We start from the raw sequence: 14,873 nt of genomic DNA, 5'->3' as shown, positions 1-14,873 counted from the left end.
AAAATAGAAGGTTTTACAGTCTTAAAAAAAATGTGTCACCTTATTCTCTACACAAGGCTTATCTCACTTAGCTTAGTACATTTAGGACTAATAATGAGAAGGCTTGTATTTGAGTCTCAAGGGGGAGTGCAGCATTTCACTCGGCTAGGCTGTCCTAGCTGTGACCTACATATTTTGCCACACCCAATGCAGACATAATTGTTGTAGACATTGCTGTGATCCGTTTAGGTTCTCTTTCAGTAGTCTACGTCTGTCCTCTGTAGATTTCCTTTAGATCTCAAATTATGTATCCTTCTGCCTTTGTAACAGACCTACTGCTGTCTTGTTCACAATAAGCCTGCTGTCTGGTAATTAACTGCCTGGTCGTGCGGTTTGCGCGCTGGACTGTCGTTCGGATTTATCGATGGTCGAGGGTTCAAATCCTGCCCGCTCCCATCCCCCGTCGTCCTGTGGGAGGTTTATACTAGGAAGTAAACTATCTTCAACTCTGAAGGAACATCCGAAACATGTAAAACAAACATTTTAACTATTTGCTTAATTTTGTGATTGATTCATGTGTTGTCATCAACAATCAATAATTGTGCTCATTTTCAATTTGGTTTAAGAATGGGAAGTGGAAGAAAAAATGTGTAAAAGATTCCACTTGTACTTAGTTGGCAAGCATTTTTTTTTTAAACAGTAAAAAAAAAAAATCAAAACTTATTGAAGACTATATCTTCTATTTATTTACAGGTTTCTTGACTGGAACTCTTCAAAATTTTGCTAGAAAGTACAACCAGCCTATTGATCATCTCTCATTCAAGTTCATTCTCCTGCCATATTCTAGAGAAGAAGCACTAGTTATGGAGCAGCTGCGTGCAGTTAAAAAGGGCGAAACAATACCTATGGATCAAAATGTAAACTCTTAGTTAAAATCAAATTATTTCTCTAATAAATCAATATTTATTTTTAAAACAATGGTTAAATCAGTTTACGAAATCAAAATATAGAACTTCAAAATTAAAAACACTAACAAATGATCAGACTTGATATGGAAATATAGGAATTTAAAAAAAAATTAGAGAAATTTAATTAAACTTTTGTGGTTTTCTCCTCCTCGTCCTCTGTCAGATTTTAATTTTATCATAACATAATGAGGAACCTAAATGCTTCCCAGGGGGTGTGGTGGTCAAATGGTTAAGGGCTTGGCATCCGAACCTGAGGGCCAGAGTTCGAATGTCAGTGAAGGCTGGGATCTTGAATTTCAGGATTTTTAGGGCGCCCCTGGGTACACCCAACTCTGGGGAAAGTAAAGGCCGTTGGTTGTTGTGCTGGCCACATAACACCCTGCTCGTTAACTGTTGGCTTAGAAACAGATGACCTTAACATCGTCTGCCAGTGTAGAAAACATGGTCGGAAAGGGGGAAATTTTTACTTTACTTAAATGTTTCCCAAACATGTTTAATTTTAAAAAAAAAACAGCATATCTAGTAAACTTATATTTCAATCCTATCTATTTTCAGTTGGATGTTCCTGATGATGGAGTGCTTGTACATGGACTCTATATGGATGGTTTTGCCTGGGACTGGGATCACATGACTGTTGGTGACCAATTGAAAGGCCAGATGCAGGCAAAGTAAGAGCTCATAAAAAAAGGCCACATTGGCATTAATGTTTGCAACACGATCTTATTAATATTGTATACAACTTTCATTCAGCTACATATCATCTAGCTAAATGAACCAATACTTAAATACTCTTAGATAGTACAACATGGGGCAAACTAATAGCCTGTAAAGCCACACACTTACACACTTGACATGTATTGCAGTGTGTGTCTTGTAATGGATATAACAAACAAAATGTATTTTAATTAATATCTACTTTTTCATTGTATTCAATATTTAACTGTAACTCTTTCTACTGTCTGAATAGAAGCCATCTGTCTTCTACTGACTGAATAGAAGCCATCTGTCTTCTACTGACTGAATAGAAGTCATAAGTCTTCTACTGACTGAATAGAAGTCATCTGTCTTCTACTGACTGAATAGAAGCCATCTGTCTTCTACTGACTGAATACAAGCCATCTAACTTCTACTGACTGAATAGAAGCCATCTGTCTTCTACTGACTGAATAGAAGTCAACTTACTTCTACTGACTGAATAGAAGCCATCTAACTTCTACTGACTGAATAGAAGCCATCTGTCTTCTACTGACTGAATAGAAGTCATCTGTTTTCTACTGACTGAAGTCATCTTACTTCTACTGACTGAATAGAAGCCATCTAACTTCTACTCACTGAATAGAAGCCATCTGTCTTCTATTAACTGAATAGAAGTCATCTTACTTCTACTGACTGAATAGAAGGTATCTAACTTCTACTGACTGAATAGAAGTCATCTGTCTTCTATTGACTGAATAGAAGTCATCTGTTTTCTACTGACTGAAAAGAAGTCATCTTATTTCTATTGACTGAATAGAAGCCATCTAACTTTTACTGACTGAATAGAAGCCATCTGTCTTCTACTGTCTGAATAGAAGCCATCTGTCTTCTACTGACTGAATAGAAGCCATCTGTCTTCTACTGACTGAATAGAAGTCATAAGTCTTCTACTGACTGAATAGAAGTCATCTGTCTTCTACTGACTGAATAGAAGCCATCTGTCTTCTACTGACTGAATACAAGCCATCTAACTTCTACTGACTGAATAGAAGCCATCTGTCTTCTACTGACTGAATAGAAGTCAACTTACTTCTACTGACTGAATAGAAGCCATCTAACTTCTACTGACTGAATAGAAGTCATCTGTCTTCTATTGACTGAATAGAAGTCATCTGTTTTCTACTGACTGAAAAGAAGTCATCTTATTTCTATTGACTGAATAGAAGCCATCTAACTTCTACTGACTGAATAGAAGCCATCTGTCTTCTACTGACTGAATAGAAGTCATAAGTCTTCTACTGACTGAATAGAAGTCATCTGTCTTCTACTGACTGAATAGAAGCCATCTGTCTTCACAAGCCATCTAACTTCTACTGACTGAATAGAAGCCATCTGTCTTCTACTGACTGAATAGAAGTCAACTTACTTCTACTGACTGAATAGAAGCCATCTAACTTCTACTGACTGAATAGAAGCCATCTGTCTTCTACTGACTGAATACAAGCCATCTAACTTCTACTGACTGAATAGAAGCCATCTAACTTCTACTCACTGAATAGAAGCCATCTGTCTTCTATTAACTGAATAGAAGTCATCTTACTTCTACTGACTGAATAGAAGGTATCTAACTTCTACTGACTGAATAGAAGTCATCTGTCTTCTATTGACTGAATAGAAGTCATCTGTTTTCTACTGACTGAAAAGAAGTCATCTTATTTCTATTGACTGAATAGAAGCCATCTAACTTTTACTGACTGAATAGAAGCCATCTGTCTTCTACTGACTGAATAGAAGCCATCTGTCTTCTACTGACTGAATAGAAGCCATCTGTCTTCTACTGACTGAATAGAAGTCATAAGTCTTCTACTGACTGAATAGAAGTCATCTGTCTTCTACTGACTGAATAGAAGCCATCTGTCTTCTACTGACTGAATACAAGCCATCTAACTTCTACTGACTGAATAGAAGCCATCTGTCTTCTACTGACTGAATAGAAGTCAACTTACTTCTACTGACTGAATAGAAGCCATCTAACTTCTACTGACTGAATAAAAGCCATCTGTCTTTTACTGACTGAATAGAAGTCATCTGTTTTCTACTGACTGAAGTCATCTTACTTCTACTGACTGAATAGAAGCCATCTAACTTCTACTCACTGAATAGAAGCCATCTGTCTTCTATTAACTGAATAGAAGTCATCTTACTTCTACTGACTGAATAGAAGGTATCTAACTTCTACTGACTGAATAGAAGTCATCTGTCTTCTATTGACTGAATAGAAGTCATCTGTTTTCTACTGACTGAAAAGAAGTCATCTTATTTCTATTGACTGAATAGAAGCCATCTAACTTTTACTAATTGAATAGAAGTCATCTGTCTTCTATTGACTGAATAGAAGTCATCTGTTTTCTACTGACTGAAAAGAAGTCATCTTATTTCTATTGACTGAATAGAAGCCATCTAACTTTTACTGACTGAATAGAAGCCATCTGTCTTCTACTGACTGAATAGAAGCCATCTGTCTTCTACTGACTGAATAGAAGTCATAAGTCTTCTACTGACTGAATAGAAGTCATCTGTCTTCTACTGACTGATTACAAGCCATCTAACTGCTACTGACTGAATAGAAGCCATCTGTCTTCTACTGACTGAATAGAAGTCAACTTACTTCTATTGACTGAATAGAAGCCATCTAACTTCTACTGACTGAATAGAAGCCATCTAACTTCTACTGACTGAAAAGAAGTCATCTTATTTCTATTGACTGAATAGAAGCCATCTAACTTCTACCAACTGAATAGAAGCCATCTAACTTCTACTGACTGAATAGAAGTCATCTGTCTTCTACTGACTGATTAGAAGTCATCTGTCTTCTACTGACTGAATAGAAGCCATCTGTCTTCTACTGACTGAATAGAATTTGTCTGTCTTCTACTGACTGAAGTGAAGTCATCTCTCAGTGCTCGTTGAAGTTCAAAAAGCAAGTTTGAAAACATGTTTCAACTATAAAAAAAATGACTGACAAAATGGAAGATCCAAAATAATGCAAATAAATATTGTTAGACTTAGAGAAAGTGATTACAGAAATGAAACCAAGAGTGTTCTAGTCTCATCACAATTTATGTGAACATGACTCTTATACACACTACAAAAAATTCAGCCTGAAGAAAAAAAAAATTAACTCAACTACATAGTACAATGTAATTTAGAAATGCATTCCCTGAAAGATGAAAATCTGAACCAGCGACACAGACCCAAGTAGAATAGTTCTAAAAAATGTTGCTCAGATCTGTGCTTTTCTTCATAAGACACTGGTATCAAGCTAACCTTATAAAAGTGTAAAAAGAACTATGCAGTTTGAAACATGTAGGACTATTTATGACCTCCATCAATTGACCATAATATAAAAAAAAAGAAACAACTTTCTGTTTTGATAGTCATATTGAGGGAAACAAATCAGAAAAAAAGAAATTACTGCTTTCATTATTTCTATACAAATTGAGTCATTTAATTCTTTGTTTCTAAATGATATCCAGTTTGCCTGTAATGCACATGGATCCTCGCCTAGACTATGAACCAGATTTATCTCTCTATCCAGCGCCACTCTACAAAACAGCTGCAAGAGCTGGCACACTTTCCACTACAGGTAACAAGTTAACAAATTTCTTTACAGCTGGGATCAATGTTCTCACAAAACACTTTCTATCTTTTGTTAACTCCTACCATAGCTTTCAGGGGGCATGTCTGGTTAAGTCTTGCTACAGCTCTCACAGGTTTATTTTCTCCAAGACCTAACTTGTTTTTTTTCAGATCTAGCTCTCACTTGTTTCTTCTTTGTATATCTCTCACTGATTTACTCTGTATATAGATATTGTTAAGGCTTCCGCACGGTGTTGATTCTTTGAAATATAACTAGTGTAGATCTACGTCTGCCTGGAAGTAACACTGAACTCAAACTACTTCCGTAACACCGGCGAAAGGCCGAAACAATCAAAATATGTAGTCGACGCTGATGTTGTTCTACAAATATATTTAATAATCAAGAAGGGAATTGTCCGATGTCAGCTCTGTCCGTAAATCCGTATATCTATGTTACTGCTCTACACGAAGCGTCTTCTTTTTAGCGTCACTTGGAGCGTTCTTGTTTTTTAAAGATCTGTCACGTCACTTGTCACTAAGTAAAACTTTCCCCTTATTCCCGAAACAAATAACTAAATCCTAATCATGTCATAACAATATACTTATTTTTTTGTTCATAACAAGATTGGTTAAATATCAAGATAGATTTTTGTGTTCAATAGTTTCTGTAGCTAGTACAATTAGTCTTTCTGTGAATAAGAAGAGGATTCCTGAATTTCTCAATCATTTCTGTGTTGAGAACATCCTCATTTGCACAGCTATTCATTCAAAAATTCATTTAGGAAATGGACTAAAGTCATGCCTACTACATACCCAGCCCAGCAGAGTTTGGACATTTTTTTTTTAAAGTATGGACACTGTTGATTTGAGATGTAAAGGATCTTACTATTACATGTGAAATTTTTCTTAGGAGGCACAGATCAAAAAAGAGTTCAGCTATTGAATGTGTCAAGACTACAGAGACCATGGCTTATAAAAGTTAGGGAAGAACTGTGGACTTTCAGCTTTGTTGATGCTGAGTCCTAGCCTTGGCCCTCCTTGTTCTTGAAGTCTACCAAATGCTGCACTAGCATGTGTAACAAAAAGTTTGTTTAATCATCTATATTAGCATATATTGTTACAGTGCTCCCCAACTGGACAAATTATTGCATGCTGACTCTTTGTTTTATACATTTTGGATGTTCCTTTAGAAATGGAGATTATTACCTCTTAGCTCATTCCTCCTTCATGACAGCCAGCTGGCAGGCTTTGAACTCAGGACTAGGTTGATGACAATCCAAAGTGCATACTACTCAACCTATCAATCAATGACCTGACATCAGGCAGTTTATGGTCATAGTATTTCTGGTTCCATGCCTACTGTGTTTGTGAAGCCAAAATGTGTACAGGGATAAGATCTGCTTCATTTGAGGCATTCAGGGTGCAAGCATCAGTCCATAGCAAATCTCTAATGCAGAAATATTTTAGTCTTCAGTCTCTGTGTGTTGAATAGAGACCTGCATCAGAGAGATATAAGATGTCATAGTATTACTATAAGGCTTCTAGCGTGTTGTTTGTGTTTCAGGAACTCTCAGATTTATTCATTGGTATCATCAAATCAATAATGGTGTTTGCATTTTGGCTGTGCTAGTCACAGTATATAGAGTGCATGTGATCTTTCTAGTGGTTTTCCAGTGTAAAGATTGTATTTGAGGTTTTTGATAAGTTCCTGTTTGCTTTCTGTTGTTTTTTTTAGCTTTAGTACATCCATTGGTTTAACATGATTGGTTTCCTGAAGCTGTCCATTTTCTTTACAGCTAGTTTTAATATATGTCCAGATCTCAGCTCAGCACAATAGTTTTTGTGATTGCCTGACAATAGTTAGGTATAGATCTATTTGATGCCACTGCTTGGGATACATTCAAGGGAACTGAAAAAGTGTATATGTTATGATTATAAAGTAAGGTAAAGTTCATCTTTCAGACCTTGTGGTCTATAGGGCAGATAATGTAAAGGTCATCTGTTTCTGTGGCCTATGGGTGTCATGTGGCCAGCACAACAACCAACTGCCTTTACTTTTTCCCAACTAATGTCAGGTACCCATTAGAGCTGGGTGGACTCTGAGGCACCAGAAGATCCCAAAAAATTAAAATCTGTCTTCACCAGGTTTCGAACCCTGGACCCCAGTCATCCACCGTGCCTCCTATGTTATGATTATGAGCTGAGCGTATTTCTAATAGCAATATGCCATTACTTCTATAAAATGGCCAATGACATGTTTGCCCAGAAAATGACTTCAGGTTGTCCAATCAGATTATGTATTTCAATACTGGTATAGTAGGCTTATCTGGTTTCTTTGTTTGTTTAAGTTTAAGTTTGATTAGAAGCTTTCTTTGATGTAGTATGGATTGGACCAACTGTACTTTATGTAGCTAGACATGTTTCCTATTCTTTCCTATATGTTGACTGAAACAAGAGATGTACTATTTTGAGAAATGATGTTAACAAAATGCTAAAAATAAGAAACTTAAAAAAAAAATCAACCATTTAGTAGTAGAAATTACTGAATTTAATATTATGATCAGGCTTCAGTGCCTGCTTTGAGCATTTATTTTTTAATTGCTTGCATTTAATGTCTAATTTTTTATGTTCTTATTTCATCATAATTAATTTTATTTTACACTTTTTTTTTCTGATTTTAAATAATAAGCATAAAGTTATATTTATATATTATAATAGAAGGCTAAAATAGACAATAATTTATTAGGGTTAATGACGAAATGTTTCACATTGACATTTCTAAGATTACCTTTGACCATTCAATAGATTGGTTTTTAATATTAAGTAGATTTAAAAAGTGTTTTATTTGTGTAAGATTGCAGCATACAAAACAGATTGGCTGACATCTAGGGGTGTTTTTGTGTTTTAGAATATTGTTATTATTGATTCATGTAGGGGTAATTGTGTGTGCAATCAGCTGACACTGATAGCACAGGCCAGAACTCGGTGAGTGGTCTACTGTGATGAGGGATGACACTTCAAGAATGATCTGTATTCTGAATACTACATATGCAATTCATGATGATAGTCTTATGATCATCAATCACTTTCTAGAAGGTCTTTGAGAAGCCTATATTAAGAACAAAGGTGTCAGTCTAGAGGATTCATGATGATAGTCTTATGATCATCCATCACTTTCTAGAAGGTCTTTGAGAAGCCTATATTAAGAACAAAGGTGTCAGTCTAGAGGATTCATGAGTGAGGGTGTCACGATTCATTGTGAAGGCAATAGGAAACAGTTCAATCCAGGAGGAGGTGGAAAGGCCTGTAGAGTTTGGTACAGATGTATAGAGGCTTAGACTGCAGTACAGTTATTGTTCAGTATTCAGTATTCATTGTGAAGGCAATAGGAAACAGTTCAATCCAGGAGGAGGTGGAAAGGCCTGTAGAGTTTGGTACAGATGTATAGAGGCTTAGACTGCAGTACAGTTATTGTTCAGTATTCAGTATTCATTGTGAAGGCAATAGGAAACAGTTAAATCCAGGAGGAGGTGGAAAGGCCTGTAGAGTTTGGTACAGATGTATAGAGGCTTAGACTGCAGTACAGTTATTGTTCAGTATTCAGTATTCATTGTGAAGGCAATAGGAAACAGTTCAATCCAGGAGGAGGTGGAAAGGCCTGTAGAGTTTGGTACAGATGTATAGAGGCTTAGACTGCAGTACAGTTATTGTTCAGTATTCAGTATTGGCTGTGTATTTATTAGACATTAAAGTTTTTACATTATTTGGAGCCTGAGTTGTGAAGTTCTTTAAGTTGGTTATGTTGTGTTGGCAGAAATCCTGGATAGAGTCGTTATAATATTATATATCCTTTTTTTTTTGTGTCATTCCTTTGGAACTAGCAGCTGCCAGGTGAGGGGCTTCTTTGTGGATGACAAGATCTCCTAACCAAGACCATAGCTTCAGGCTTTGATTTAATAACCCTATAGATGTAGTTTTATAATAACAGGCAGTAATATTCTTTATGCAATGATGTTAGGAGCCTCTGCCCTGGTCTATTATATTCACATTTTTAGAGAAAATTAAAAAATAAAAGGGTTTTTTTAGCTGCTGCACCCTAGGTGTATAGTTTGATCTATAAATATTTGAACTCCACTGTTTTGACTTTGCTTTCCTTGTTTGTTTCTTTGGCAGGACATTCTACTAACTTTGTTGTAACTGTCCACCTTCCTTCAAGCAACACACAAGATTACTGGATAGCCAAAGGTGCAGCACTCTTATGTCAAATTTCTGATTAATTTTGCTTACAGATAAGTTGTAAAGCATTTAACAATAAAAACAATGTCCATTACAAATGGTTCTCTAGTTATTACTTTGTGTTTGTTCTCCTGTTTGTTTGTTTGTAGGCTCACACAATGTTATATATGTTAGTGAGCAACTTTCTTCTCTGATGACTAGAACATGTTGTGTTCATATCACTAAAATAAAGTCTTTAACTACTTGAAGATAATTATATTTTTTACCACTATAAAAATGAAGTAAAAAATTCTTTATAAAAATTTCTATTTAGTCATAATAAAATACAATTTTTATACATTGAGCTTCTCTTGACACATGAAAGAAAATAATGAGACTATGTTTCTATACAGTTGAAATTATATGATCCAGGCATTCAAATCCACTCTCATTCAGTCAGAATCACATTGCATAGTTAAGCAATAAATTATTCTCAAGGTCCGCAAAGTTGTAATTGTTGGAAGTGGTAATGGATATAACCAATCCACTACCTATATCTGCTTCCTAGTGGCATATATCTCAAATAGCCTTTGACAACCAGTCTAATTCATGTGTGGCTCATATATTTGAGTCCGGTGGAAGTTGGTTTGGTTCTTAGTGGGGTATAATACCATGCCCCCAACTGTAGAAATCAACTGATTATGGGTGTGATACTAAATGTATAGAGCAATGAGTACTGGTCATTTAAAGTATAAATATTTATTGTACTCTGGTCATTCAAAGTATAATAAATAAATATTTATATCTATTTATATTCAACTTGAAGGAGATGACACAGAAGTCGACTCTTTGATAATATTATTATAGACTGCACAAACTAGTAAGCTTCAGGGAGATGGGGCTTGTTAGCCTTGGTGAACAGGATACTGTAGAGAGACTTGAATTGATGCATTCATGACTACATAACTTATTGTATTTAAAGGCTGGTATACTATAAATATAATAGAAATATGGAGTGTCCCGGCTTGGCCTCCGGTCTTTGCATAAAAGAAAGTGTAGGCTATCATGGTTCCAGTTAAAAATCTTACCTTTCCTAATTTTTATATTGAGGATTAACAAAACTCCCACGGATGCCAGGAAAGGTTTGAACCCAGGATTTTCGAGACACATATCACTAGACAATATCCCACGACCAGGCAGCCATCCGTAGTTTCATAGCTCACACTATGCACAATAATAAATGTGATATATTATTTATTGCATATGTATGTTTGTGTTTCACATATGTTGGCTTGAGCATGTTTGTTTATTAAGTGGAACATTTTTTAAATGGTTAATTTAATTTCATTAATTTATGGACTATCCAGCTATATATAGGCCTGCTACATTCAGTGAGGTCTTGTCTTCAGTTGTTTGCCTTTATCGGTGCCAATAGAAAATCCTGTTACCAATATCATCCTTACCCAAAATAATTTTTTCAATTAAATCTACCTTTTAAAAGTTTCTTAGCTTTTACAGACATTTTAGCCTAAAAGTTTATTGGAAATAGAAATCAATGGATCTAATTTAATGCGCTTGGCAGAGCTCGAAAATAATATAGGGGGGGAGTGAAGCTTGATCCTAATAAAATGACCATATGTCCATGCGACCAAAATAAAAATTAATGCTACATTACCAATACCAGGCAAGGTTGACTCATCCAGCTGCACAGTCATACAATAGGTCAGCGTGTGTGTGTGTGTGTACTGTATCGTTATGAACTGTTTTGTCATTCGTATGTAAAAAGCCTTAGTGTTCTATATAAGGTTATTACCATTGTGTTATTCCACTGCAAAGTCTATGTCAGTGATGATAAAAATGTAAAAAAAAAAAAAAAAAAGGGACACGAAAGGTCATCTGTCGTAATCGAGAAGTACATAGAAGTCTAACTTATAGAGCGCTGGTTGTAAGTATGTATGTGTTCCGTGTGTGAATCTTATTCGTATTTGCATCTATATTATTATGGTTACAGTAGTTACTTGAGGTGGTCAGTTCTAGACACAATTTTCATTTGATTGGGTCGATAAAAATTATCTTACATATTACAAACGTTACTTCAAAAAAGGAAGATAATTACGTCATATCAATCTAGTCAATCTAGTACCAAGTGTCTGCAGTCAAACCCGCAACGTGTCATACAGCCCAAAAGTATCTCCGTGCTTCAACACAGCCATCGCGTGTGTCCATTAGCGCACGAGTTTCTCGTCAAAATAGTGTCAACATTGGCAAGACTGCACTGGGTCGGAAATAATAATAATAATTTTATTTATAAAGCGCTGTTAACAAACAAAATGTAGGCCGTGAACTGAAAAAGCACGCAGACCGTAGCTTTTGAGGGAGAAACGTGGCACTACTAAAAGCGTTGAGTCCATTGAGCGCAAGGCTCTCTGGGGGACATATGGAGTAATCAGTTCGCTAAGGTACAAGGGCATCTCATTGTTATATATACACTGATGACAAAGTGTGGCGACCTTGTAATCGATTCTCGCTTTCACGGGAAGCCAATGGAGCGTGCGCAAGAGCGTAGGAAAGTAATTCGACATTATAATAGGTTAATGAAGGCCTGCTGACCACTGTAAAAAAAAAGTATATTATGGCAATACCATTATGTCCTCAGTACTTGCAAAGTCCTTCATTCAGAGAACAATACCAGGAAAAAGAAGAGGCAGACAGAGAAAGCGATTAGAAAACAAAGATAAAAGAATGGGAGGGGCTTGTCTTTGAAAGGATAGACAGGGATGGAGGAAGACGGTTGAGCGATCGTGAGTGGTGCCCCAACGGGCTAACAAACCAAGGGATAGGTTGAGGTCAATAAAGGCGCCACGACAAATGGTGCAGAGACAGCTGGTTCAATGACACCGAGTTAATTCCAGATCCCCCTGGCCTTAAGGTGGCGCCTCGGTAGAAATGTTAGTGGAAGCGGATAGGCGAACATCGGGTAGTGAGCCTCGCTTCTGTCCGTTTTTTTTTTTTTTTTTTTTTTGTTTTTTAGTTGTTTTTTTTTAAATGTCTTTGTAACATTTTTTTTTTTTTTTTTTTTTTAAATGTTATTTTTATGTTTTTGTTATGTTTTTTTTTTCAATGTTTTCCAGTGCCTAAAGAGAGAAAGAGAGAATCTTTAGTCACCTTCAGCCCATTGTACAAATATTCGTGCCCCTAATGCTATCTTCAATTTTTTTTTAAATACAGTTTCGTAGAAACAAAGGGAGGATACTAGAATCAAAGCATACCAAACGACGAGAGAGAGAGAGGAAGAGAAACACAAAGAGAGAAAGAAAAAATTAGAGATGTTGACATTGTGTTGATGTGTATGTGTTTGTGTGTAGAGTTATTCCCCTTGGTAAGAAACCTCCTATTGTTGTGCGTGTTATGTAAGAGTGTGTTATTAAACTAGTGTAAAGAAAGGACAGTTGAGTCCAGGACAGCAAGAGAAAAACTGTGCAGTACCTTGAGAGTCCTCGAAGATGTAGCTGTACGAGCTAGAGAGACTTGTAGGGATTAGTTAGGCAGTTCTGTTGTGAAGAAAAGCATTTCAGTTAGTGTAGCCAATTGTGTTTATTGGCTGTTGTTGATGTAATTTGTCATTAAACCGCCACTTTGTTTATTGAAGCTCTTGTAATCAAGTTGTTTTAGATGTGTTGTGTTGTTGGCAGTGTTTGCAGAAGGCCTGATAGAGAAGATCGTAACAATATAAACACACACATACACAATCCATATTAAGGCCACCAAGTGAAAAACAAATAAGCGAAAAGTTTCGCTAAATACTCAGAACGTGCGAAGTGTTTGGGAAACACTGCACTAGAGACACAATAGCGCTGACTTTGATCTAGGTTTTCTTTCAGTGGACAGTGACTTGAAATTCCCATCTCTTAAAAATTAATATATGAACAAGAAAACATAAAAAAATACTTTTTGAAAAAAAAAACTACAAAACTTTTTGACCAAACAGACAGAGTTGATATAAGCTTTGTAAAAAAAAATGTGTGGGGGGGGGGAGGAGGGGGAGTATTTGAAAATCCCCACGGGCCCCCCACTTGAGAAAGCACCCAAATTAGTGTGTTTTTTTACATAAAATTAACATTACGCAAAATACAGAGGCCTCAAAAGAAGTCAAGCCCTGGGCCCCCCAACGATGTAATTCCTAGCTACACCCCTGGTGGCCGCCTGTTCGAGTGATACGCACTTCAATGCTCGTCGTCAATGACGTCATCCCCCCGACGTCACGCATGAGGTTTGGCCTGGAATGAATGATCTTCATTTCAAAAGAAGTGTCCGAAACTTTAAAAAAAAAACCACATCACTTACACAATAGACCTGTTTTTTACAAAGCGTATACCAAATCTTGTCTGTAAAAAGTTTGAACACGTCATTTCACCCATTCTCATTCTTGGATCAAGTTGAGTGAAACTTTTGCACAATTATTCCTTGGCGAAGAAAATACATGAATCAATAACAAATTTGTACTGGGGAGGGGGGCGCGGTGGCATATTGGTTAAGCGCTCGGCTTTGTGAAGACTGGGATTTTGAATTTCGGTCCTCCCAAATCTAATGGTGACCTGACTTAATTTGGGAAAGTAAAGGCGGTTGGTCGTTGTGCTGGCCACATGACACCCTGCTCGTTAAAAGTTGGCCATAGAAACAGATGACCTTAACATCATCTGCCCCATAGATCGCAAGGTCTGAAAGGGAAACTTTCCTTTTACAATATTGAAATTTATAGTTGCGAATGTGGAGTTCTTCCCCATACCCTAGAAAAGCTTTTTAAAAGTATTTTCATATTTTGCCTTTTTTATGTTCCTATTCTTGTCCAGATAGTGTATCCAGTACTTCTGAAAGACCTTTTTGTTCCAGGTAATTTGCATTGCTGACGAGGGCAAGATCACTCAAAGTAATCTATGTGCGTATTCTGAAAACCAATATGTTCATTACAAACTTAAATTCCTGTATCTAAGTTTATCTATTTATCTATCACAATGACTTTTTCAATGAAAAATCCTTTTTAAACGAATCATCTGAACATGTTAAAATGTGGGTAAGTTAATAGCGTACACAAATTCTACGTTCAAACTATGTCTAAACTATGGCCTAAACTATTGATCAATATTTGTTTTATTAATATTCCTTCTTATTTAGATCGATCTCAAATTACATAATTCAAGATAATTTAAAATTTAGAGCATTTAAAGCGAAGACCAGAAAGTGAGAACTTAAAATTATAAATATGAATAACAAAAAAGATTACTTCTGCAAGAAGTTTATCTTATTGACGTCTGAAACACAAACATGGCAAGCTATAGAGTCAATATTTAACCATTTGACAACTAGAGTGGCCGGGAT

At 36.2% G+C, this 14,873-nt stretch overlaps 1 pseudogene; it reads left to right on the top strand.

Moving 5' to 3' along the window:
- The window catches only part of LOC129923994 (dynein axonemal heavy chain 6-like), a 100,040-nt pseudogene extending 90,424 nt beyond the window's left edge, over positions 1-9,616 (top strand).
- Positions 9,617-14,873: the final 5,257 nt, after the last annotated feature.

Source organism: Biomphalaria glabrata, chromosome 18, assembly GCF_947242115.1.
Source record: "Biomphalaria glabrata chromosome 18, xgBioGlab47.1, whole genome shotgun sequence".
Taxonomy (NCBI): Eukaryota; Metazoa; Mollusca; class Gastropoda; family Planorbidae; genus Biomphalaria; species Biomphalaria glabrata.
The sequence above is the reverse complement of the archived record's forward strand: the minus strand, read 5'-3'. Positions and strand labels throughout refer to the sequence as shown.